The 24,176-nt window shown below is 37.7% G+C and overlaps 1 long non-coding RNA gene across 13 annotated transcripts in view; it reads left to right on the top strand.

Annotated features, from left to right (window-relative positions):
* LOC137374363 (uncharacterized) overlaps positions 1-24,176 on the top strand; it is a 70,060-nt gene that overhangs the window by 20,608 nt on the left and 25,276 nt on the right. The window contains exons 3-4 of one of the 13 annotated variants that reach the window (XR_010975807.1): positions 9,186-9,248; positions 23,466-23,566. The exons of 11 other annotated variants lie outside the window; for them this stretch is intronic. This is a non-coding gene — a long non-coding RNA (uncharacterized lncRNA). The remainder of the gene's footprint in view (positions 1-9,185; positions 9,249-23,465; positions 23,567-24,176) is intronic. One more of the 13 variants, XR_010975806.1, reaches the window with a different exon arrangement.

Below are 24,176 nucleotides of genomic sequence, written 5' to 3'. Positions count from 1 at the left end.
GGCTAGCAGTATGCCTCAGCTGCAAAGGAGTACTCACATTGCAATGCTGGGACATTTCCACTTGTCATTATCCATTTGTATTACCTTTTGAGTGAGTTTGCCAACTACTCTTGAATTATAATTTTTATACTGTGAATTCACACCTTTAGAATAAAATTGGTGTTGCAAAAACAGGTTGTGTATAGTCATCAAAGAGTGAAGTTTCCAATCCACCTAGATTGGAACACAGGACCCAGAGTTGAAGCTGAAGAAAAATTTACTGGAGATCACTTCAGCCTGTTCATCACATCATTTTGTTTACTGCGGTGTAAAACACCATGACTGTTGAACAAAAGGGTCCAATTCCACTCTTAGTGGTAGCAAAGAAAATGAAGGAAATGAATTGTAAACTGATATTTCTTAGTTCACACTGGTATATTAGTTGAGTCATTCCTGAGCTTCTAGACATGCTGTTTGAAAACTTTAATACTTGAGCACATGGCAGATGTTATCCTGTACCTGCAATGTGACTGCTTTTCTCATACACATCTAACAGAGCTAAGGTGGTAGATTCGCTGTCTGCCATTACAGCTGACTTCAAAGATTGAGAAGAGGGCAGGACCAGCTGGCCTGGGGCTATGTTATATATTTTTTTTTAATGCAGGAATGGAAATTGAGATTAGTAGGCTACTAAGCAATCAAATCAGAAGTCAACAAATAGATTGGTGTTTCTTATTAATTCAAATTGACCACTGAATTTTATTTGTATATTTACAGGGGAAAAAAAATTCCCGCTATAGTTTGCAAGATTGTAACTTTTCTAATATTCGTAAACGGGAGCATTTGTCTTGGCTTCAGTATAATTATCCTCCATCAGATTTTAGGACCTATCAGTGCTGTATGACTGGAAGCTTTTTCTTGAAGTTTCCCTACTGTTATTTTTCAAAAGAAACAAAAATTCTAGTGAAATTTTAAAAAGAAACAATGTGTGGAACAGACTGACCAAGGAGACTGAAGGTGGGTAGTGTGGAAAATGTAATAGGGCATTAGTCTTTACTGGGCAGATGGACCATAGTGTTTTTTTTTTTGCTTTATTTTCCTATGTTGCCAATTTTTCTTCCCCCTTTCCTGAAGGCTGTGACTTCTGTTGGGTTGTAGTTTGGCAACAATTTCCCAATCTGCATCATCTTGTCCAATTGACCACCTTTTCATGCACGAGGCTAGCCACTGAGTATCCAAAGGGTGTTCAATTACAAAACATCTGGGCAAGACTCACTTTTTTTCCTTGCCCCATGTTCACACATGAGTATTTTTTAACAGCACAGTTTTTAGGAATAAGAGCTTTGGGTATTTCTTCCTAACCATGATACACTTGAAGCTAATTGTAGTGCCACTACTATAGTGAAAATAGGGGTGCAATATTTCGAAACTAAAATTTGGCAGATATTTTACATGCTTTTAATTTCTCTTACACTCTTGAAATATGGCATATAAATCTTAATTGTACTAATGAAAATTGTCATTTGTTCCACTTTTTTTACCATATTCATACCTCATCATTTGGGATTTAAAAATTTTAATTTTACAAAAATTATTTCCCCTCACTGATACTACTGAATCCTTTTACGGGGGTTCTGGTTGACAGTCAGCTGATACTGGCTGTTGGTTGTGACTTTTTGGGTCAGCCAATAAATGTCAGTTATTCTACACTCCTACTTTTTTATTTTGATAAAAATTAGAAGGTAAAAGGTATTTGGACATGGCTACTGGGAAATATTTTCTGAAACTTTGTTTTTAAAAGTAAAAAGGAAGATGTTTATATTTATATATGGCTGGATTCAAACATTCGGCCAGTTACACAAGCTACCTGCCTTGCTACCCACAGAATTTCAACCAGCTCATGCAGGTACACAAATGAATGCCGTGACAGGAATTTTAGGAGCAAATTTCTTCAGAACTGTCATTTTATATTCATACAAGAATAGTACAAGCTTGCTAATTTTCTATTAGCCAAGCTAAGGTTGTTTTACTGTGGTATTCTGAAAGAGAAAACAAAATTGGTATGAAGGTAGATGCTAACTGCTTTTTGTAGTTTGCAAAATATGTAGGATTATTTTTGTAGTAGTGTAGACAGGAGTAAAATCAGTGAGCTTAGCATAGCGTCTTGGCTATTACTGCATTTTGATTTTTTTTTTTAAAATATAACTGCACAAGACTGATCGCAACAAACAGGTTTGCGAATCCCATGAGCTAGTTGTTGGCTCGATCTTTTTGGAAACCTGTTTTTTAGTATCATTGTACATTTTTTAGTTCTCCTTTTTGTATGGATTTTTTTTTAACCAAAGCCCTGGTACTTCGATTCGTCCCTGTTCACAGTTCCTGTGTGGAAGTCCTTCACTAGATGCAAGTCCTGGAAAGAACAATAGGGCATAATGCTAATGATTCATAGAGCTACTGTGTAAATTTTGAAGTCTTACTACAGTAATCATAGTCTGTTTTTGAAAGGTTTCAGTTTAGCAGACTATCGTTAGCCTAAGCCTCAGGAAGGAAGAAGGCAAATTGCATAAATTTATGGCCTATTGCTGCTATGAGCTCAATTTTACTTGGTGTCCCAATTTATATTTTTGAAACTGCACTGCACGACATAAAATCAGCATCAGTGACAAAGCATGCTCTGCACTGAGTTTCTTTCCTGAGTTGTGAAAATTGAGGAATCTATTTAGATCTAATATCACAAGATTATTTTTTCTGAAAAATAACAGATTTTACCATACATTCGTCCCTCAACACTATTGGGAGCAAGGAAGTAACATTGTATGTTATGCGTATATTTTTTTTTAAAACAAGGTACTGTTACATCAAGTAACAGTTTTTAGATTGTGACCTAACAGGTTAATGTATTAAATTTAATACTGTTTATTTTTAAGCAAAATTGCCACACAATAGCATCCTCAAACTCTGAAATTCTGTTTATTGTGACTAACTCATTCAGTTGTACTACTTATTTATTCATTCATAGCAGATTAATGAAATGCAAAGTGCTTTGTTTAATCATTTAACTACTCACCTGCAAGAAACAATTGGGGGTGAATTTAGAACTGACTAGTGGAAAATCAGCACTAAAATAAAAGTTTCTTGAGGGGCTGGCATCTTTGCAAAGCAGAATATTGCAATTTGTTCTTGGGAACTTCTGACTTTGTTATTTTCCTCTAAAGAGTCGTAAGAGTACAACATATGTCTCCTTCTGGTAGATTGGTAGAACAGTTGAGCAATAGATTTTTCAGAACTGTCAGTGATTCTACAGTTGTCCAAAGGGCAGCACGCACTTAGCACGGTGCAGTATTATTTAGACGGCTCCAGTATGTGTCTCCTGGGTCTTCATTCTTGATTATGGTAAGTTTTTCTGTTGCAGTATAAATTTATAACTAAATCAGCCCATGCTTGAAGTTCACTCCTGGTGTGGTACTTGATCAAAGCAAAATTTACTGTTCAAGTACACAATCACTTGGGAAGAGCATTGAAAAAAAACTTCACCTTCAAGTGCGATTGTTGTAACATTATTGTATGTATTTCTTAGATTTGGAAAATACTTATTAATCATGCTGCTTTTAAATATTTGGAGCCTTTTTGAAGTCCTTATTTCAGACAATTGTTTTTGAGTTTTTAGATTCTTCAATTCGAGTCATGACAGGTTGATACAATGGCAATGAAAGATTTTTTAAAAATTAGAATCTGAATTAATTCACTTTTGAAAAGCACTACTTAAACATACAAAGTCTACTTGAGGAAGATTTGTATTGAAAATTGTTTTAAATGTGAAACAGTTATGTTTGTACGTGTTCCATGAACTGGTTTTAAACTTGGAAATCTATTTTTACATGGTAACACATTTAGCAAACTGGCAGTTCACCCAGTTTCGCATAAAATGGGCGACATGCAGATGCTAAATGCACATGAAGGCCATCATTCCAGAAAAAAGTAAACACTTTTTTTTTCTCATTCTGGTACCCTTTGATTTTGTCCTGTACCCATTCTTTACAGGGTACATTAATCGTTGTTGAAAAGTTCCTTCATGCTGTTGGTAAAGTAGTACTGGAACAATATTACCAAGTTGTTTGTTATTCAGCTATTCTCCAATGAAACAAAGAAACTTAATCCAGAAATTGTGAAACTAGATTATAGACTTGCTGAATCCCACCATGTGACTCACTGAAATTTGTAAGATTATAATTAACTAATTCACTACTGCACCTGCCAGTGGGCATTCTTTCTTTCCATTGCAATTCCTGGTTTGTAGAAAGATGCTAAATTGTTTTTTTTTATACAAAGTTCTCTGAGGCCACCAAACCTAATGGAACATATGTGTACTATAAATTTTATTTATTTAAAAGGAAAACTTAAACCTATCCAGAAAAGACAAGAAAGTAAGATTAATTAGCAATATAGTACAAGCACATAATTGGAGAATTTTTTAAGTGAGAGTCTAAGAGCAGCTTGTACTATATTTTAAAAATCTTTACAAAAGCAGCAAAAATTGTTTGGCTATATGTACAGAATGCATGTAAGAAGATGTATTGTGTGTTGAAACTGTGTAGTCTATTTAATTTTAAATTGATCAACTTTAATTATCTGGTCAAATTCCCATTTTGCTGTGTCACTCAAATTGCTCGATTTAAATTATTAAATAATTTTAAAAGTTTTAGCAAAGTAAGTGAAGTAAAGGCTGTATCTACTCAGTTGAAAGGCTTAAGTAATGTTAAGATTTAGGAAATGGTTAGAAGTAGATTTACAACAGTCGTTGCAACATAATCTTTCTGTTTTTAATTCTAGATTTTGATAATTTTATTTAGGTATGCAATTTTTGCAGCATTAGAACCGAATCTTTATAATTTGGTGAAGTTCTACAGAGCAGCTGTACAGTGTATTTTTAAGCAAGTGAAATAACCATTTCAGTACATGCCAAAGGAAACTTCCGCAAATAATAAAATTTTTACAAAGTTGCCTTTGTTCTTTCTATAGAACAGTTTTTTTTTTTAAAAACTAGCCTTTTTTATTTAAATGATTTTTGGGTTTAATGAGATTTATATTATGACACCTAGTTGAAACTGAGCCCTTTAGGCATGAAAATAAGGGAAATTAGTCTTGGGTAATGCAGGGCTTGTGATTTTGAATATCAGCTTTATTTAATATGAATAAAATGTTTGCTTTTAATTTAATCTAGCAGTAATTCATTCATTAGTTTTCTATTATATGATGCAAGTATGGTGGCGACTGGAAAGTTTGTTTTCAGGTTGTCCTAATCCGTGTAAATAATACTTATGACACTTGGTACTCTTGGTATTTATTGTTTGCTGCACAGATCTCAACTTTTAGCTAGTTTTGTGTGTCGAGGGAGGGGGCGTGGGGTGGTCATTAAATGTTAATAAATATTAATCATATGTTGATCTTGAGCTTTTTCCATATGTTGTTTAATCTTGGCATCTGCAATTATTAGGGAACAGAGTATACATAAGTATTGCTGTTGTCTTTTTTTTTAGTTTTAAAGCGAGTTTTCTCAATGCCGATATATCTTAACATTGGGAAGAAAGCAAATTTAAGGTGGAGAAAAGTAGTCTTAGCAAATTTGTTTCCAGGGTAACTAGGAACAAAGATTGTTCAGTGTATTAAGTTTAAAAATAGGGATGTCAATTTTAGCACACTTGAATATATGCAGATAGGAAAATATTTTCTTATCTGTTACCAAATCAGTCTCTGAACATCAGTTAATCATAGTTAGCTTGCATGTTGACTAGTTATGATTTAACTTGAATTACTATAAACAGTTGAGGTCACACTTGGCCACTTAGTTTTCAAGCCCCCAACATTAGTGTGTGAAAATAGTCAACAGCAGTGGGTTCTGTGGAAGAAAATTAAACAATTTAACTTTTTTTTTCTCAAATGTCTAGTTGTACTGAGAATTAATTTTAGTTGATTTTAAATGACGAGCTTCCACTTTTTTGCTTGTATTTTTTTAATGCTTTCATTTGGCTTCTGTATGATCAGTCTTCTAGTATACTAAAAATACACTGGTGTAGGTTATCTTCACTAAATATCATTAATAGTTTCTATCTAAAAAAGAAAGCAGCTTGCATTCTGCTTTTGTGGCTGAAAGAAACCCACTCCTTACTGTCAGCACCATCACTGTTGTGTTTTGTTTCAGCAGGCTGGGAAATTAAATGTTATATTTGTGATAAATATCAGTGTGACAGTTGGGACATGGATTCTTATGAAGAAAGGCAATCAGTTAGAAGCAAGAATTGCCTTTTTTGGAAGATCTTAACGTCTAGCATAAATTTAATTATTCTCATCTTGATCACTCAAGTTATTTCGTAAAAGTACTTTATACAGTATTGATTGTGCTCATATTGGGAAATTAATGTAAAATTTCAATTCGAATAAAATCCACATTGATATCTTTAGATTCAGATTATAATCCAATTTACCTTTAAACAACTGCCATTATTTAAGTTTGGTTATTGAGTATGTAAATTTCTATACCGATTACTTTTTTTTATTGGTGTTCAGAAGCAATCTTGAAAGAAATTTAAATTTTGGATGTTGTGTAAATCAAATTCAAGTTTCTTTCCTGTTGAGTGGTTTGTTTAGAACTCCCTTTGCAGTGAATCAGGTGCATAGATCGGTTAAATGTAATCATGTAATTCTACTTCTATTGGAATTGGTAGCTTTAGAATGATGCAGAAATTTTATATTAACACCCTGTACATGCCACACTGCAGTACAAGTCTAAGTTGCCAAAGGAGAAAATGCATATAGTTTATTAACCTTATTTTGAATCAGCTTTATTTTGTTAGCACAGTGCGCCTGAACTACCTGCCCCGGTGTACAGAGCCTGCAACCCATCCCCAACCAAGATATCCATTCTCTTATCAGCAGTGAAGGTCTCTGTAGTTCCAATGCAAAAGAATTTGGCTCGCACTTATCCAGAAATGCATTTGTTGCAATTTTTAACTTGTGTGTGTGTGTGTGTGTATTTTATGTAATATATATTCATAGTTTATAATTTTTTTTATGAAGAACTTCAGCTTTGTTATTCAGGTGCAATATGAAATGGTTTCAAGATTTTAGTCAAGCTTTTTTTTGTTCATCCCCTCAATTGTACTTTTTATACTTTGGTACTCTTCAACTTGTGCAAGCAACATGAAAATTAAATAATCTCCTCCTTCTCCCCCATTTTTCCCCAACCCTCTTTTTTTTCCCCCCCCCCCCCCCCCCCCCCCCCCAAAAAATCTTTGTAAATTTGTAATAAGGAACATATGCCTATTGGCATGCTGCCATACAAGAATCTCCTTAGCACTTTGGTTCTGCAATGATTTGTGGTACAAGGTAATCTTTATTTCTACAGTCTGAACATCATATGTAGGAAGGCAGTGTGTGCTGTAGCAAAAATCAGGTGTGAGTGAAAATAGTACGAAGTACAAGATATCAGTAGGCAGCTGGCATGGCCTGGTCAGATAGGCTTGGCAGTCGATCTGTTTGTGTTTTATTAAAGCAAGATGTTCCAGAAAGAAAGGTGAAAATGGCTACACTACTTTTCTAATTGTTAGTTTGTGAGTATAAATAAGGATTCGTTTGAGTATGTTTAAGCCTGAGTTTTCCAACGTTTTATTTTCATGCAGTATTACAACTGATTAAACAATTTTTATTCAAATGAGAAACTTGGGTTTCTTTTACCCTGTTGCCAAAGTTTATTTTTCCATGCTCATTTTTCATATACCTTACGACAGTATGTTTGTATAAATTCAAAAGGACTACTTGAAATATAGTAATCAACCTATAAAAAGCAAGCAAGGGAACATTAGTATTATGGGCACTTGATAGACCAGAAGTTTTTCTGTTTATTTTTGTTGGTATTTAAGTGGGCAAAGCCTATCACTGCTTTTAAAATTTTGCCTGCACTTTTCTAAATTTAAAATTAGAAAGAAAGTTGCCAATTGAGACGTACCTTTTTGAGAACTACAACATTTAGGTATAAAAATCCTTTTGAGTTCAGCTTTGAAAGTGAGCAACATTCTGTATCTTAAGTACTAAAGTCACTTCCTATTGCTAGACATATAGTTTAGTCTTCACCCACAAAAATGCTTCTATTGCAAAGAACTAAATGCCCTACATATTACAAAGCCTTGCTGTATAATTGCTTCAGTTTTTGTTTTTATAATTTTTAGTATCTGATCCAGTGTGTTATAGATCAATATATTTCCAACAGTAATTGTGAACCCTGGGTCACAGAACTTAGGCTGTTTGTAGAAAAATATTTCTGTCTTGGAGTTAAACCCATAGGATGCATAGCATTTAAACTCCCAATTATTGTAATTTACAAATGTAATGGCGATCAGGATTGTGAGGAACTGATGCAAATTGCAGTCATAAACATCTATGATGGCAAACAATTTTACTGACTAAATATACAAGTGAATGCAAATAGCAAAGTATTAGTAATGAAAAAAGTCATTAACAGCAATGACCTCATTATGCAATGAAGTCTTTCATAAAGGAATACAATTGAGTTGATATAAAATTATGATAGCATCAGATCAGGGTGAAACTGAAACACGTAGGTTCTGAATTCAGCTACCCACTTAAGTGACTAAGCATAAATAAATTTACTACTGAGTTTAATGAGGTTTAGTTTTATTTACTGTTGGAATTAAAACTGATTTGAGCAGTTGCATGTTGAACTGTATATTAATACTTGGAAAAACATTTAATGTAAAGCTTTTTGAGATTCAGATTGTGGAACAGAAAGGTAATAAATATATAACAATTAAGAATCATAGAAAATTTGTAGTCATAATATGCAGAATTTTGCATGATATAAGAAAAAGGTATGCTAGAATATCTGAGGAGATTGTAAAATACCATCACTGAACCACAGACTCGTGAGCTGTGATCTTTTGTATGATTGAAAGAACACCTGGAACATGCTGTCAATAGTGAGGTGTTTTGTTTATTCTATGGGCCCATGGCTCCTGGCAGAACATTAAGTGCCTATTTAAGTTCTACTTTAACCACATGTGGGTGCAGAAATTTAGTATTGCACAGGTGTGATTTTTTTTTTTATATATATTTTTTCTCATGAAATATTGATCTTGTGGCTGTTATAATTGTCAACCACACCCTTAAAACCGATGCATTGTCCGAATTTCTAGGAGCAGAACAAGAGTGACTGGTAGGGAAATTATATCAAAAGTGGAGGGAGAAAAAATAATATGGTAAGTTGTTCTTGATTTAATACAGAACAAGCTAAATTTTGAAAGGAGTGTAAATACTACTGGATTGTCATACAATCCCAAGTGTTAGAAATTGAGATACTTGAACATTTATCTCTGTTGCTAACATTTTGTTTAACCTCTTCATATCTGTTCTAATGAGGAGTGCTGCCTACAAGTCCCATTCTTGATCTCATCAGTACTGCCAGCTCACCCATTGCTGTTATAGAACTTCGAATGTTGCTTCATTTTTATTGGGTACTCATGATAATACAATCTCCAACATTGAGATTTTGAAACTTCTGAAATTTTGATTTTTGTGGGCTTTGCTTCCTCGATTTTGACCTTTACTGTCGACCTGATTTCTTTTGCAACCCCTGTGTATTTCTCCACTGAAAAGACCAGTTTGTAATTTTAACTGAACTTGAGGGAACAACATAATGTTTCTGTGTTCAGATGCCATTGTCTCAACAAAATACCTACTTCTTCCCCATCACTCTTCCAAAAAAATTGTTCATTCCTTAAAGCAAAACTCCTGAAGATGTACGTGTATTGTCAAAATTGTTTTCCCAAAGGAATTGCTTATCCAGTGCTAATGGGGGAAGAGGTGCTTCAAAGTAACTTTTTTTAAAAGAAACCTTGCTTAATGCCAGCAATCAAATTCTTTGTCAAAGGTTTCTTTTGAATCAAAGATCGAAAATTTTATTTCAACTGTAGTTAGTTTTACTCCCATGAGAAGGGAATGCCCTAGCTGTTGAAGATTTTTTTTTTATGAAGTTTTCTTGGCATGGTTTAGCATTTTGTTGTTGACATCTTTAGTCTTCTTGCTCTGTCTCTATTTCTTCTTGGTGACTGCTTTGTCATTTCAAATGTCCCTCCCTTCCTCTGAGCACAGTGCTCCAAAACACTAGCAAACTTAGAAAGATAATAGATTTGCATTGAATAAAAATATCTAGCTGCAATACAAGGAGTTGTATTCAGAAGAACTGAGGGATGTATTTTGTCACTTGGTAACCCATGCATCTTGACTTTTTTTTTAAACAAACTCCTGATTTTCAAATGAGTCATGTGATTTGTGCACTTGACAGGTTGGTTTTGCTGTATTTTTTTTGAGGCTGAACTTCATAGTCATAGAGATACAGCACTGAAACAGGCCCTTTGGCCCACCGAGTCTGTGCTGACCAACCACCCATTTATACTAATCCTACATTAATCCCATAGTCCCTCAATTCTCCTACCACCTACCTATACTAGGGGCAATTTACAATGGCCAATTTACCTATCAACCTGCAAGTCTTTGGCTTTGGGAAGTCTTTCACTTTGAGAAAGAAAATGTGTGCTCCTCAACCATTATTAAAGAACAGTTTTAAAGCCAATAAAATGCAGTAATGAGTGACAGCAATTGAGTGCGATATTTCATTACTGTGTATATCAGTGGAATATGCTTTCCCCTTGCAGTTAGTATGCTCTTCAAATGTGCCAGTTTCAAATTCTATTGCAACAGGTCTGGTTAGCTGCTGAATTTTCAGTTTAAAGAATGAATTGGATTAATTGTGTTCATGTGCCATGTTCAGTAGCTCTGGTTGAAGTGCTTAACCAGGTGAGTTTGTCTCGAGGTTGTCCAGTTCATCTGCCTTGTAGGGTCATCTGGCAATTTTCAGCTGAGCTGTTGGATGAAACCCTGTAAGAACAAGATATCTGCTTTAATTTGAATCTCGCCCCTTGCCTGCCTGTTACGTGAGGAGGAACTGTGGCTGTAAGAAAATATGTAACCAATTCAAATTCTGATTTCCTGGGTTGCTGAGTAGTTTATTAGGAAAGGAAAAACTGAAAAGAAAACCTTTAGTATATGGAACTTTGCCTCTGTGAACTTGTATAATTTTATTGACTTTTAAAACCAACTTTACCTGGATTTTCTACTGGGATCTACTGCCCAGGATTTCTTATAAACTCACCAGCATGTGGAAAAACCCAAACATTTTTATTTGGTTTTGTTTTTAATAGAATATTTCTGACTGACCTGCTTCAGATCTAGAAGCAGTGGTATAAATGGCCCATAAACATTGCATTCACCCTTTGTGGTGAAAACTTTATTTTTAATAGGGCGGCACAGTGGCGCAGTGGTTAGCACCACAGCCTCACAGCTCCAACGACCCGGGTTCAATTCTGGGTACTGCCTGTGTGGAGTTTGCAAGTTCTTCCTGTGTCTGCGTGGGTTTCCTCCGGGTGCTCCAGTTTCCTCCCACATGCCAAAGACTTGCAGGTTGATAGGTTAATTGGCCATTATAAATTGCCCCTAGTATAGGTAGGTGGTAGGGAAATATAGGGACAGGTGGTGATGTGGTAGGAAATTGGGATTAGTATAAATGGGTGGTTGATGGTTGGCACAGACGCGGTGGGCCGAAGGGCCTGTTTCAGTGCTGTATCACTAAACTAAGTAAAGGAGCGTGAGACTCTTGCTATGAAAGACTTGTCAGCGACCACTCTTATTTGTACAGTTCGCACAAACCTGAATGTGAACTTAATTCCACGTGAATTTGCTGACGGTTGTATAAGTTAATAAAAGGGATCACAAGGAACTGTCTCATCCTTTCAAGAGATTTTCATTCAGCTTTATTTAAAGCCATGTATGCATCCTCCCATCACCACCTTAGCACAAATTAAATTAATGACAGTTGTACATTTTAGTCATCAGTAAGTGGGACATATCGCCAACCTGTAATAAGAATTCTGACTTGAAATATCTAAAATAGTTAAATGTTTGAGATCCTGTCCTAATTTTGAACCTTGCATCCATTGTAGCAATACGCTCCAGTGATTCCTTTCTACATGCTATAATTTCAGTTTGTGTAAATCTGTTAGAATTACTAGATCTAAAGGAAAAATTCAGCAATGATCAGATGCAGGAAAGCTAAGAAGTATCACCTTTGTGGTCAAGCCCAAAATGCATACAATCTGTCTCTCTTGCTTTGGATACATCAACCTTTCAATTCTTGATACTTTACCATCATTAAAATCATACCTCTCATGGTCTGGATCTGATCCTATGAAGAATACCCAATCTGTTCTAAATGTAAAGTGGAAAGAACTTCAAAGAAGAAAATACGGCAGCAAATGGAGACCTTGCATTTGAAATCTTACCTGATACAAATGTCTTTCATTTTCATCAGTGACAACAACTTAGTATTTATATAGTGCCTTTAACATAAAACCTCCCGAGGCACTTCACAGAAGCATTATAAAACAAAATATGACACCGAGCCACATGAGATATTCGGGGAAATGACCAAAATCTTGGTCAAAGTAATAGGTTGTAAGAAGTGCCTGAAAGGTGGAAGGCGACATGGAGAGATTAAGTGAGGGAATTTCAGAGCTTGGACCCAGGCAATTAAAGGGACAGTCACCACTGGTGGAGCAATTAAAATCTGGATGCTCTAGAGGCCAGAATTAGGAGCGCAGGTATCTTGGAAGGTTGTGGGGCTGGAAGTTCCAGAGATGGGGAGGGGTTTGAAAACCAGAATAATAACTTTAAAAATGGAAGCATTGTTCCATTGGGAGCCAGTGTATTTCAGCTAACACGGGGGTGAGGGATGAACAGGACTTGGTGCAAGGTAGGACACGGGCAGTAGAGTTTTGGATGACCCCAAGTTTAGAGGTTAGAACATGGAAGGCTGGCAAGGAGAGTGCTGGAATAGTCCAGTCTAGAGGTAACAAAGGCATGGATGGGGGTTTGAGCAGCAGATGAGCAGAAGCAGGGGTGGAGTCAGGTGACAGAGGTGGAAATAGGTGGTCCTGGTGACGATGCAGATATGTGGTTGGAAGTTCATATTGGGGTCAAATATGACACCAAGGTTGCAGACACTGGTTCAACCTCTCTCTGTTGTCGGGGAGCAGGATGGAGTTTGTGGCAAGGACCGACAGTGGCTTCAATCTTTCCAATATTTAGTTCGAGGAAATTTCTGCACATACAATACTGGATGTAGTATAAGTAGTTCAATAATGTTGCAGTGAAGGGGTTGAGAGGTGGTGGTGAGGTAGAGCTGGGTGTCATCACTGTACATGTGGAACTGATGTGTCATCGGATGATGCCGCCAAGGGGCAGTATTGTAGATGGAAAAATAGAGGACCGAGGATAGATCCTTGGGGAATCCTAGAGGTAACTGTACAGGAGCAGGAAGAGAAACCATTTCAGGTGGTTCTCTGGCTACAGTTAGATAAGAATGGAAGTTTTCCACTTGCACTACAATGTGGTCCATCACGTAAAGTAGGTGATAAATCTGTCATGTAAAATTTCCATTGCCCCTCAGTATTTTGAAGGAAAAATTTAGGAACATCAGGCAATACGTATTTGCATAGAAGATGATCAGTCAGGAGCAAGCTGTCAGGAAGAGTGATTGAGATAGAGCGCTGGTTCGTTTTATAAGCAGTACTGCGAAGACTCTATTCTGGAAGGATGAGATCATGTGGGATGAACCTAGCTTGTGAAGAAAACATTTAAGATTTTACTTTAGAAGAAATGAATGTATTCAACTTGACTATGTTGTGTGGAATTTGTTTTTTGGCGGGGGTGAGGAGGGTGTATTAAGCCTGTCACCAAATGATACAAGGATACAATTCTGCTAGTTTGTAATTCCACAGCAAGATTAGGAGGTATTTGATTCAATGTGTGACACTGCAGGATGTTTACAGTACTACCACAAACATAGCAACCTACCAAAATTTGAGCAAGGCAATCCGGTTTTGTTTTCATTTTGAGGGTGGGGCAAATATTTTCTTGGTTTTTTTTTTGTAATTTTTCCAAGTTTTAAATGGTTGCATATTCTACACACAGCTTTTAATACCAACTTGTTGATTCTGAAAAATTTTATTACTTTAGATGCCAAAGTACCTTCCTGTTCTGAAATCACTAAGATTATTGCACATATACATGCTTGAGCAGCTTTGTTATAACAAATGGAAACACTTGTGATGTAATATTCCTCATTGGATAATGAATTTGTGACTAACAAATAAAGTAGCAATGAAAGGGAATGTTTAGATTTTAGTAATCAATGGATACCCTAATTCAAGGCCTGGACAACGTATGTCAGCCAAGAGCGACATCTCAATTCATTCCATCTTCACTGCCTCTGGAGAATCCTTGGCATCAGGTGGCAGGACCGTATCTCCAACACAGAAGTCCTCGAGGTGGCCAACATCCCCAGCTTATGCACACTACTGAGTCAGCGGCGCTTGAGATGGCTTGGCCATGTAAACCGCATGGAAGATGGAAGGATCCCCAAAGACACCTTGTACAGCGCGCTTGTCACTGGTATCAGACCCACCAGCCGTCCATGTCTCCACTTTAAAGACGTCTGCAAACGCGACATGAAGTCCTGTGACATTGATCACAAGTCGTGGGAGTCAGTTGCCAGCGATCGCCAGAGCTGGTGGGCAGCCATAAAGGCGGGGCTGAAGTGTGGCAAGTCGAAGAGACTTGGCAGTTGCCAAGAAAAAAGACAGGTGCAAGGGGAGAGCCAACTGTGTAACAGCCCCGACAAACAATTTCTTCTGCAGCACCTGTGGAAGAGTCTGTCACTCTAATATTGGCCTTTATAGCCACTCCAGGCGCTGCTCCACAAACTACTGACCACCTCCATGCGCTTACCCATTGTCTCTCAAGACTAGGAGGCCAAAGAAGAAGGATAACCTAATTCAAGAATGTTCCCATCAGAAACAAACATTTATTGTGTGGGTTCACCACAGACTTCTGCTGTGATAGCTCAGACCTAGTTTTTTTTTATGGAAGAGGGAAGAAGCCTTTTCCAAATAGTCTTTGCAGTAAAACTTGTACTGCAATAATTCAGATATAAAGGCAATGTACGGGACATGGTTGGAAAATAGTGGCAAAGAATCCTACTCCTCAAAATATTTTAAATTGACTAGGAAGTTTTAAATGTCTGATTTTTTTTTTTACAGTCTCAAACTGCACAGCACCTTTTTTTATGATTTTGTGGATGTTCCCCAAGCAATTTACAATCAATGGATTACTTTTTGAAGTGTATCTACTGTTACATGGGCAAACATGGCAGCCAATTTACACAAAACAAGGTTCCACCAATAGCAGGGCGGCGCAGTGGTTAGCACCTCAGCCTCACAGCTCCAGCGACCCGGGTTCAATTCTGGGTACTGCCTGTGTGGAGTTTGCAAGTTCTCCCTGTGTCTGCATGGGTTTCCTCCGGGTGCTCCGGTTTCCTCCCACAGCCAAAAGACTTGCAGGTTGATGGGTAAATTGGCCATTATAAATTGCCCCTAGTATAGGTAGGTGGTAGGGGAATATAGGGACAGGTGAGGATGTGGTAGGAATATGGGATTAGTATAAATGGGTGGTTAATGGTCGGCACAGACTCGGTGGGCCGAAGGGCCTGTTTCAGTGCTGTATCTCTAAATCTAAAATCTAAATGACCAAATGACTCTTTAATCTGTTTCTGGAGGTGATAGTTTAGGGGAGGAATGGTGGTAAGGGCACTGGGAGAACGACTGGCATTTCTTCAAATAGTGCCATCGAATTTTTATATCTGCCTGAACAGGCATTCTGTTTAATGCCTAATCTGAAAGTACTAACAAACCAAAATAAATTAGTGTAGCGTTTTTACTATATAGCAAATGCCACTAACACTAAAACCTTCTTATAGTGACAGACTGCTAGCCACAGTTACCTTTTTTGTAATATTGCATGGTGCTTCATCTCATGATTTATCAGTTATGAGTACAGTGGCCTGCTCCGCCATTCAAAAAAAGATCATGGCTGATCGTCTAATTCAGTACCCTGTTCCCGCTTTCTCCCCATATCCCTTGATCCCTTTGGCATGAAAAAATACATCTATCTCCTTGAATATATTTAATGACTTGGCCTCCACTGCCTTCTGCGGTAGAGAATTCCACAGGTTCGCCACCTCTGAGTGAAGAAATTTCTCCTCCTCTCTGTTCTAAATGGCATACCCGGTATCCTGAGACTGTGACTTCTGGTTCTGGACTCCCCAGCCATCCGGAACATCCTCCCTGTATCTAGTTAGAATTTTATAGGTTTCTATGAGATCCCCTCTCATTCATTCTTCTAAACTCTAGTGAATGTAGGTCTAGTCGACCCAATCTCTCCTCATACGTCAGTCCTGCCATCCCAGGAATCAGCCTAGTAAATCTTTTTTGCACTCCCTCCAAGGCAAGAACATCCTTCCTAAGATGCAACCAGAACTGCACACAATACTCGATGTGGTCTCACTAAGGCGCTGTATAACTGCAGTAAGACATCCTTGCTCCTGTACTCAAATCCTCTTGCAATGAAGGCCAATATACCATTCACCTTCCTAATTGTTTGCTGCACCTGAATGCTTTCTTTCAGCGACTGGTGTACAAGGGCACCCAGGTCTTGTTGCACCTCCCCCCCCCTTTCCCAATCTATCACCATTCAGACAATCTACTTTTCTGTTTTTACAACCAAAGTGGATAACCTCACACTTATCCATGTTATACTGCATTTGCCCACTCACCCAACTTGTCCAAATTACACTGGCGCTTCTTTGCATCCTCCTCACATTGCCCCCCCCACCCCAGCTTTGTGTTCGTCTGCAAACTTGGGAATGTTACATTTAGTTCCCTCCCTCAAGTCATTAATATATATTGTGAATAGCTGGGGCCCAAGCACTGATCCCTGTGGTGCCCCACGAGTCACTGCCTGCCACCCAGAAAAAGACCCATTTTATTCCTACTGTTTCCTGTTTGTCAATCAATTCTTGGTCCATTCCAGTATATTACCCCCAATCCCATGTGCTTTAAGTTTGCATACTCACCTCTTATGTGGGACCTTTTATCAAAAGCCCTCTGAAAATCCATATACACCACATCCACTGGTTCTCGCTTATCTATTCTACTAGTTACATCCTCAAAAAAAAAACTCAAGTTTTTTAGGCATGAGTTCCCTTTTGTAAACCCATGCTAACTTTGCCTAATCCTGTTTATGCTTTCTAGGTGTTCTGCTATCACATCCTTTATAATAGATTCTAACATTTTCCCCTCTATTGATGTAAGGCCATCTGGTCTGTAGTTCCCTGTTTTTTTTTTTTCTCTCCTTTTATTAAGTAATGGGGTTACATTTCCCACCCTCCAATCTGTAGGAACAGCTCCAGAGTCTATAGAATTTTGGAAGATGACTACCAATGCATCCACTATTTCCAGGGCCACTTCCTTTAGTACTCTGGGATGTAGGTTATCAGGCCCTAGGGATTTCCCTAGCACTTTTTTTTTTTACTAATACTTCAGTTCCTCCCTCTCATTAGACCTTTTGGTTCCCTAATGTTTCTGGGAGGCTAATTGTGTCCTCCTTTGTGAAGACAGAACCAAAGTATGTTTAATTGTTCTGCCATTTCTTTGTTCCCCAATATAATTTCCCCATTTCTTACTGTAAGGGACCTACATTTGTCTTCACTAATCATGCCTGTGAAAATTATGAATATGTTGAAGCTTGGATTTTCTTGATAAATTAGATATGGATATCGTAGAAATTTTACAGCACAAAAGGAAGCCATTCAGCTTGTACTGGCTGAATTATCTATCCACTTAGTCCCATTCCTGTATCCTTTTTTAATTTTTTTTCTTCAAATATCCATCCAATTCCATTTTTAAAAGCCATTATGGATTCTGCTGCTACCATCGTTCCTGGTAAGGCATTCAATTTCCTAACAAACTTCTGTTTGTTGGCCTTGGCTCAGTGTAGCTCTCACTCTGAGGCTGGGGTTCAAAACACTCTGGAAACTTTAACAGATGATCTCGGCTTCCACTTACCAGGGAGCATAGGTTTAAGGTAAGGGGCAGGAGGTTTAAAAGGGATTTGAGGGGGAAAAAAATTCACCCATAGGGTGAATCTGGAACATACTGCCTGAAGGGGTGGTCGAGGCAGAAACCCTCAACATTTTAGTAGCTAAATGAGCACTTGAAACACCATGGCATACAAGACTACGGGTCAAGTGCTGGAAAATTGGATTAGAATAGATAGGTGCTTGATGGGCTGAAGGGCCTGTTTCTGTGCTGTATAACTCTATTCCGCTTCAGTGCAGTGCTGATGGAGGTGCTACCTTTGAGATGAAACTTTAAAGCAAACCCCATCTACCCCCTTAGTTGGATGTAAAAGAACCCTTGGTGCTATTTCAAAGAAGAGCAGGGGAGTTCTCTCGATGTCTCAGCAAACATTTATCCCTCAAACACAACAGCTTTGGTTGTTTATCTCATTGCCGTTTGTGGGGCTTTGTGCAAATTGGCTGCCACATTTCCTGCAAAACAACAAAGACTTAAACAGCGTTTAATTGGCTGTAAAGCACTTTGGGATGTCTTGAGGTTATGAAAGATATTTTAGAAATTCATGGTCTGTCTTTAACCGTATTTCTATTTCACCTGATGGTTTGACACCAAACTATAGATTGTAGCGTGAACAATATCTATCTTCTGTGGCTGTGCTTCAGGATGGGACAGGAAGGAAGTGATTGGCTACAAATAATTATTTAATAATGCTGCCCTCACCTGTAGCAGATTTTTATTCATGGAAAAAAAACTCTTTTTTTGCCCAAGTACATTTCAAGCAGCTTACTCAAATTACTGAAACCACAGCTTGAAATATCAGGATCTAACATTTGGGTAAACTATTTAAAATCATGCCATCACGTAAATATTAATAACTTTGTGAAATCTAGTAACTTCAGACAGCTAAATTGAACCTACTCAAATCGTGTTTTGGAGGTGCCAGTATAAATCAGCTTACAAACCCACAGTAAATTCGCCGTTTCTTTACTAGAGTGTGAATGAAGCCTTAGTCTTCAAATTTGTGTTCTATTTCCATGTTAAAAAGAACAGTAAACTTTTATAATTTAGATGTTCTTACAAAATAATTCAAATTGCACAAAAAATCTCTTGTAACTCCATTTGCAGCACTCCTAATTTTCTGGCCATTGATTTTAAGTGCTACAGATCAGAAAGATTGACCTCTGTACTTGATTCTACAATCTGCGCTAAGTAATGCTCAGTTTTGGAGTTCATTGATTCTCCCATTTCATCCTTGTTTGGTGTCTTTTAGACCAAAAATTAAAGAAAAATGGGAACTGGCAATTTTAGATGGAATTCCCCCTATTGACATTAAATTCACTCCAGTGATGGCATGACTGGAAACTATGGGTACATCTCAGAACTGGTTTGGAGGCACAAGAAAGGCAAGATAATTAGGTTCTGATGAAAGGTCAGAGACCTGAAATGTTAACACTGCATCTCTCTCTCCACAGATGCTGTCAGACCTGCTGAGTATTTCCAGGACTTCCTGTTTTTATTTCAGATTTCCAGCATCAGCAGAATTTTGCTTTTATTTTAAGATAATTAGGCCATTTTGTTTTCATTTGGATGCATAAATAAGACTTGCTCAGAAAACCTCCTCTTAATCCTTACCTGTTCCCTGGTCAGTATAGCTATATTCAACATTTAATTTGCTTCACTGTTCAAGGTGATCTTGACGAAGAACCTGCATTTATACAGCACTATTCATGTCCTCAGGACATCCCAAAGACCTTCACAGCCATTGAACTACTTCTGTAGTCATTGTTTTATAATGTAGGAAATTGCAGTGGCCAATTTAATGTACAGCGAGGTTACACACAACAATGAGAAAAATGACCAGAAAACCTGATTTTTTTTTTTTCTTGAAGTGATGGGACATCAGGAAAACTCTCCAGTCTTTCTTAAAATAGTGCCATGGGATGTTTCACATCCACCTGGGAAAGAAAACAGGGCCTTGGTTAAAATCTCAACTGGAAAGCAGCATCTTCAACAGTGCAGAACTTCCTCCAGCACCAATTTCAATTATCTGCTCAACTCCCAAGTGGGACTTGCCCCCAGAGTCAGAAAGTCGTGGGTTCAAGAGTGCTGTACTGAACCTAGGCACTAAATGAGTAGTTATTTCTTAAATTGCATTTAGCTTTATTTATTTCTGCATGTGCCCAAGTTCCTTCTGCACAGACTTATTCACAACCGTCCCATTGGCCCCTAATATTGGTTGGTGAAGTTCAGAGTAAAATAATTCTTGGTTCAGCTTCCTCCAATTCCTCACCTTTCCCAAATGGCTCAGTGAAATAGAAACTTGCATTGTGCAAAATTTGTGAAGAACCTTTGGCACAACTTACAACACCTTGTGCCACCAGCTGACTATTAGATTTCAATATAATACATGATCTCTAATGGGATAGTTCATTCATTATGAAGTTTGGGCAGTCTTGTCAATATGAAGTCAATGGAAATGAAAAGTGATCTGGTTGTATAATGAGCAATGGATGCACTACTGCCTGTTTTGAGCCCCACCAAAGTTTAATTTCACCCTCTACATCTCCTCAGCTAGTTGCAGATAATACGGTAGGAAGCGACCGCTCCCTTATGGCCTAGGAAGTTACTTGTGGAGTTCTAATTGTTCAGACTACCCCTAATTTTAAATCCTTTTTTATGGGTGAGGGAGAAGAGTCATGAAGATGGGGGTATTGTGAAAATAGTAGAATCATTTAATTTGAGTGTTCTCTCAGTGGACTTGTAGTGTTGCACTCGAGGCAACATTTCTTGATTCAAAAGACACTGTCTAATTCCAATATTTTAACATCAGTTATTTGATATATCACTTTTAGGATGCCACAGTTCGGCAAAAGCCAATCCATTTGTACTTTGTTGCAAAAAGGCTGCAGTGGCATTTTGCTTTACTGTGTATTTCTGTGCACTGTTAAGATTTTCAAAAATAAACTGCTCAAGTAAAGGCATTTTAATAAGGCAAGAAAGCTTCGTAATTATTTTTGTTAGTGAAAAATCTGCTCTTGCTCATTTGAACAACTCTTGCAATCTTGCAATGCATTTGTAAGCATCAATTATCCTATATATAATATTTTGAATAAGTACCAGTATTTGTGATCCAGTAGAGAAAACCCAATAGCCTTAGTCAACAATGTAAGTGTTACTTTAATTATCAACATGGTTTCAGTTTAAAGCATCTGAGTGAGTATATAGTTTGCTTAATCCTTGTATCAGATGAAATTCCATGAGCACTTTAATGTCATATTACTGTACCCCAACAATGCACAGTTTGATGTATTTTCAAGTTCTACACAAATGGTAATACAAGACTCATGCCTTTTGTGTAGAGTAACTAAACATGATTGTCCAAACAGTCATAGTTTATGTATCTCTAAACACTTTATGCAAAATTAAGTGCTTTGTAGTTCAATTACTACTTTTGACAATCTTGTAATTATTGTAAACAGCAATATCCACAGACACCAATAAAATGAATGAGCCTCTGATTTATTTTTTGGTGGTGGGTCAGGAGGAATGCTTTGAGTCAAGCCATGCAACCAGCAAAGGGCCACCAAAAAGCTAAGGGAAAAAATAGAATGAGTAAACTAGCCAAGAATGTAAAAACCAATTGTAAAAGCTTTTACAAGTATATAAAAAGGAAGAGAGTAGCTAAAGTAAAAGTTGGTTCCTTAGAAGCAGAGACAGGAGAAATATCATGGGGAATGAGGAAATGGCAGAAACTTTGAACAAATATTTAGTGTCTGTCTTCACAGTGGAAGACACAAGTTACATACCAGAAATAGAGGGTTATCTAGGGACTAGTAGGAGTGAGTAAATTTAAGGTAATTAATATCAGCAGAGAAAAAAGTACCAGAGACTAAAATCTGCCAAATTCCCAAGATCCGATGGCCTAAATCATAGGGTCCCAAAAGAGAGCTGCAGAGACAGTGGATGCACTGGCTGATTTTCCAAAATTCCCTAGATTCTGAAACGGTCCCAGCAGATTGGAAGTTAGCAAATGTAACACTGCTATTCAAGAGAAGAGGGAGAGAAAACTGGGAACGACAGGCAGGTAGTCTGACATCAGACATCTAGGAAAGTGCTGGAACCTATTAAGCAAGTCTTAATGTATTCCGAAAATCATAGTATGATTAGAACAAGTCAACATGGCTTTAGGAAAAGGAAATCCTGTTTGACAGATTTATTTTTTTTTAGGATGTAACTAGTAGGAAGATAAAGGGGAACCAGTAGATGTAGTATATTTGGATTTCCAGAACGTTTTTGAAAAGGAATATTAGCATGGATAGAGGATTGGTTAACAGACAGGAAGTGAAAGGTAGGAATAAATGGGGCATTTTCAAGTTGGCAAGCTGTGACTAGTGGAGTGCTGCAAGCATCAGTGCTGGGGCCTCAGTTATTTACAATCTACATTAATGACTTCGATGAAGAGATCGTAATGTATGTAATTTTGCTGACTATACAAAGCAAGGTGTGAGGTGGACAGAGGCTGAAAAGAAATACAGGTTAAGTGAGCAGGCAAAAAGGTGGCAGATGGATTATAATGTGAGGAAGAGTGAGGTTATTCACTTTGGTCATCAGAATAGGAAAGCAGAATATTTTTTTAAATGGCATGAAACTTGTAAATGTTGATCAGAGAGCCTTTGGTGTACTCGTACAAGGAACACAAAGTTAACATGCAAGTACAGCAAGCAATTAGGAAATCAAATGACATGTCGGCCTTTATTGCAAGGGGATTGGAGTACAGGAATAAAGAAATCTTGCTACAGTTGTTCAAGGCTATGGTGAGACCATGCCTGGAATACTGTGTGCAATTGTAGTCTTCATATTTAAGGAACGATGTACTTGCATTGGGGGCAGTACAACGAAGGTTCATGAGATTGGTCCCTGGGATGAGATGGTTTCCCTATGAGAGGCTGAGTAAATTAGGCCCATGGTCTCTGGAGTCTAGAAGAATGAGAGGTGATCTAATTGAAACATACAAGATTAAGAAGGGGCTTAACAGGGTAGATATTGAGACATTTATTTCCCCTAGCTTGGGAATCTAGAACATGGGGACACTGTTTCAGGATAAGGAGCTGATCATTTAGGACTGAGATGAACAATTACTTCACTCAAAGGGTTGTGAATCTTTGGAATTCTCGACCCCGGAGGGTTGTGGGTGCTCTATCATTGAATATATTTAAGGTTGTGATAGATTTTTGGTATCCAGGGCTATGGAGAGTGAGCAGGAAAGGAGTTGTGGCCCAAGATCAGCCATGATATTAAATGGCAGAGCAGGTTTGACGGACCATATGATTTTTAAAATTATTTTGTTTGTTTGCTGTGGTTCAGGTCGGGTTTTTTTTTTTTTTTCAGACCCCAGCAGGCCTTTTATAAGGAAATCTAAATTAGAACAGTAAATTTAATGAAAATCCAGTACGGGAAGAGAAATAGATTGAATTGAGAGGAGACAAAAGGTAAACAATTTTTTTTTTAAGTCTTCAAGAATTAAAATCTGAATAAATGACTGCACATTTTTAATACTTAATTTTCATTACCAAAGAGGTTGACTGACGGTAATGTTAACGGCCAGGTGGTAAGGGTGTGGGTGGTTCCCACTGTTCAACTCCCAACTGACCACAGCAAGTGTTTTTGTTACTAGGCTTTTAACCCCTTTGTGCTTTATTTGCCAAATAAACAGCGACAGGTTTTCTTGTAGGTTTAAAGCAGATGATTATTGAGCAATATTCATTCCCAAAATGGTCACAACTGCACCCACTTGAGTATTCGCCTGCCCGCGCGCGCAAGGAGAGATGGAGGGGGAAAGGGGGTAAGTGGTTTGAAGTGAGGTAGGTTTTTGGGGCTCACAGTAAACCTGTTAAATCTTCTGAGGTCAGTTTCTCTCAAGTTGCAGGCCTGTGTTTTGTAGATTTCTCTGGTAGCTGAGACTTTAATCTAGAGACATGGGATCACTTTCAGCTCTTTGCACAAGTTGAAGTGTAGAACTCTTGAGCAGGGCTCCTTTTGGTTTTTGCTGGATTTCTCTCAGCTGGACAGGCTTTTTGTGACCTGCTTTCTGTTATGTTT

The sequence above is a fragment of the Heterodontus francisci genome, chromosome 10 (genome assembly GCF_036365525.1).
Source record: "Heterodontus francisci isolate sHetFra1 chromosome 10, sHetFra1.hap1, whole genome shotgun sequence".
In the NCBI taxonomy this organism is placed as follows: domain Eukaryota; kingdom Metazoa; phylum Chordata; class Chondrichthyes; order Heterodontiformes; family Heterodontidae; genus Heterodontus; species Heterodontus francisci.
The sequence above is the reverse complement of the archived record's forward strand: the minus strand, read 5'-3'. Positions and strand labels throughout refer to the sequence as shown.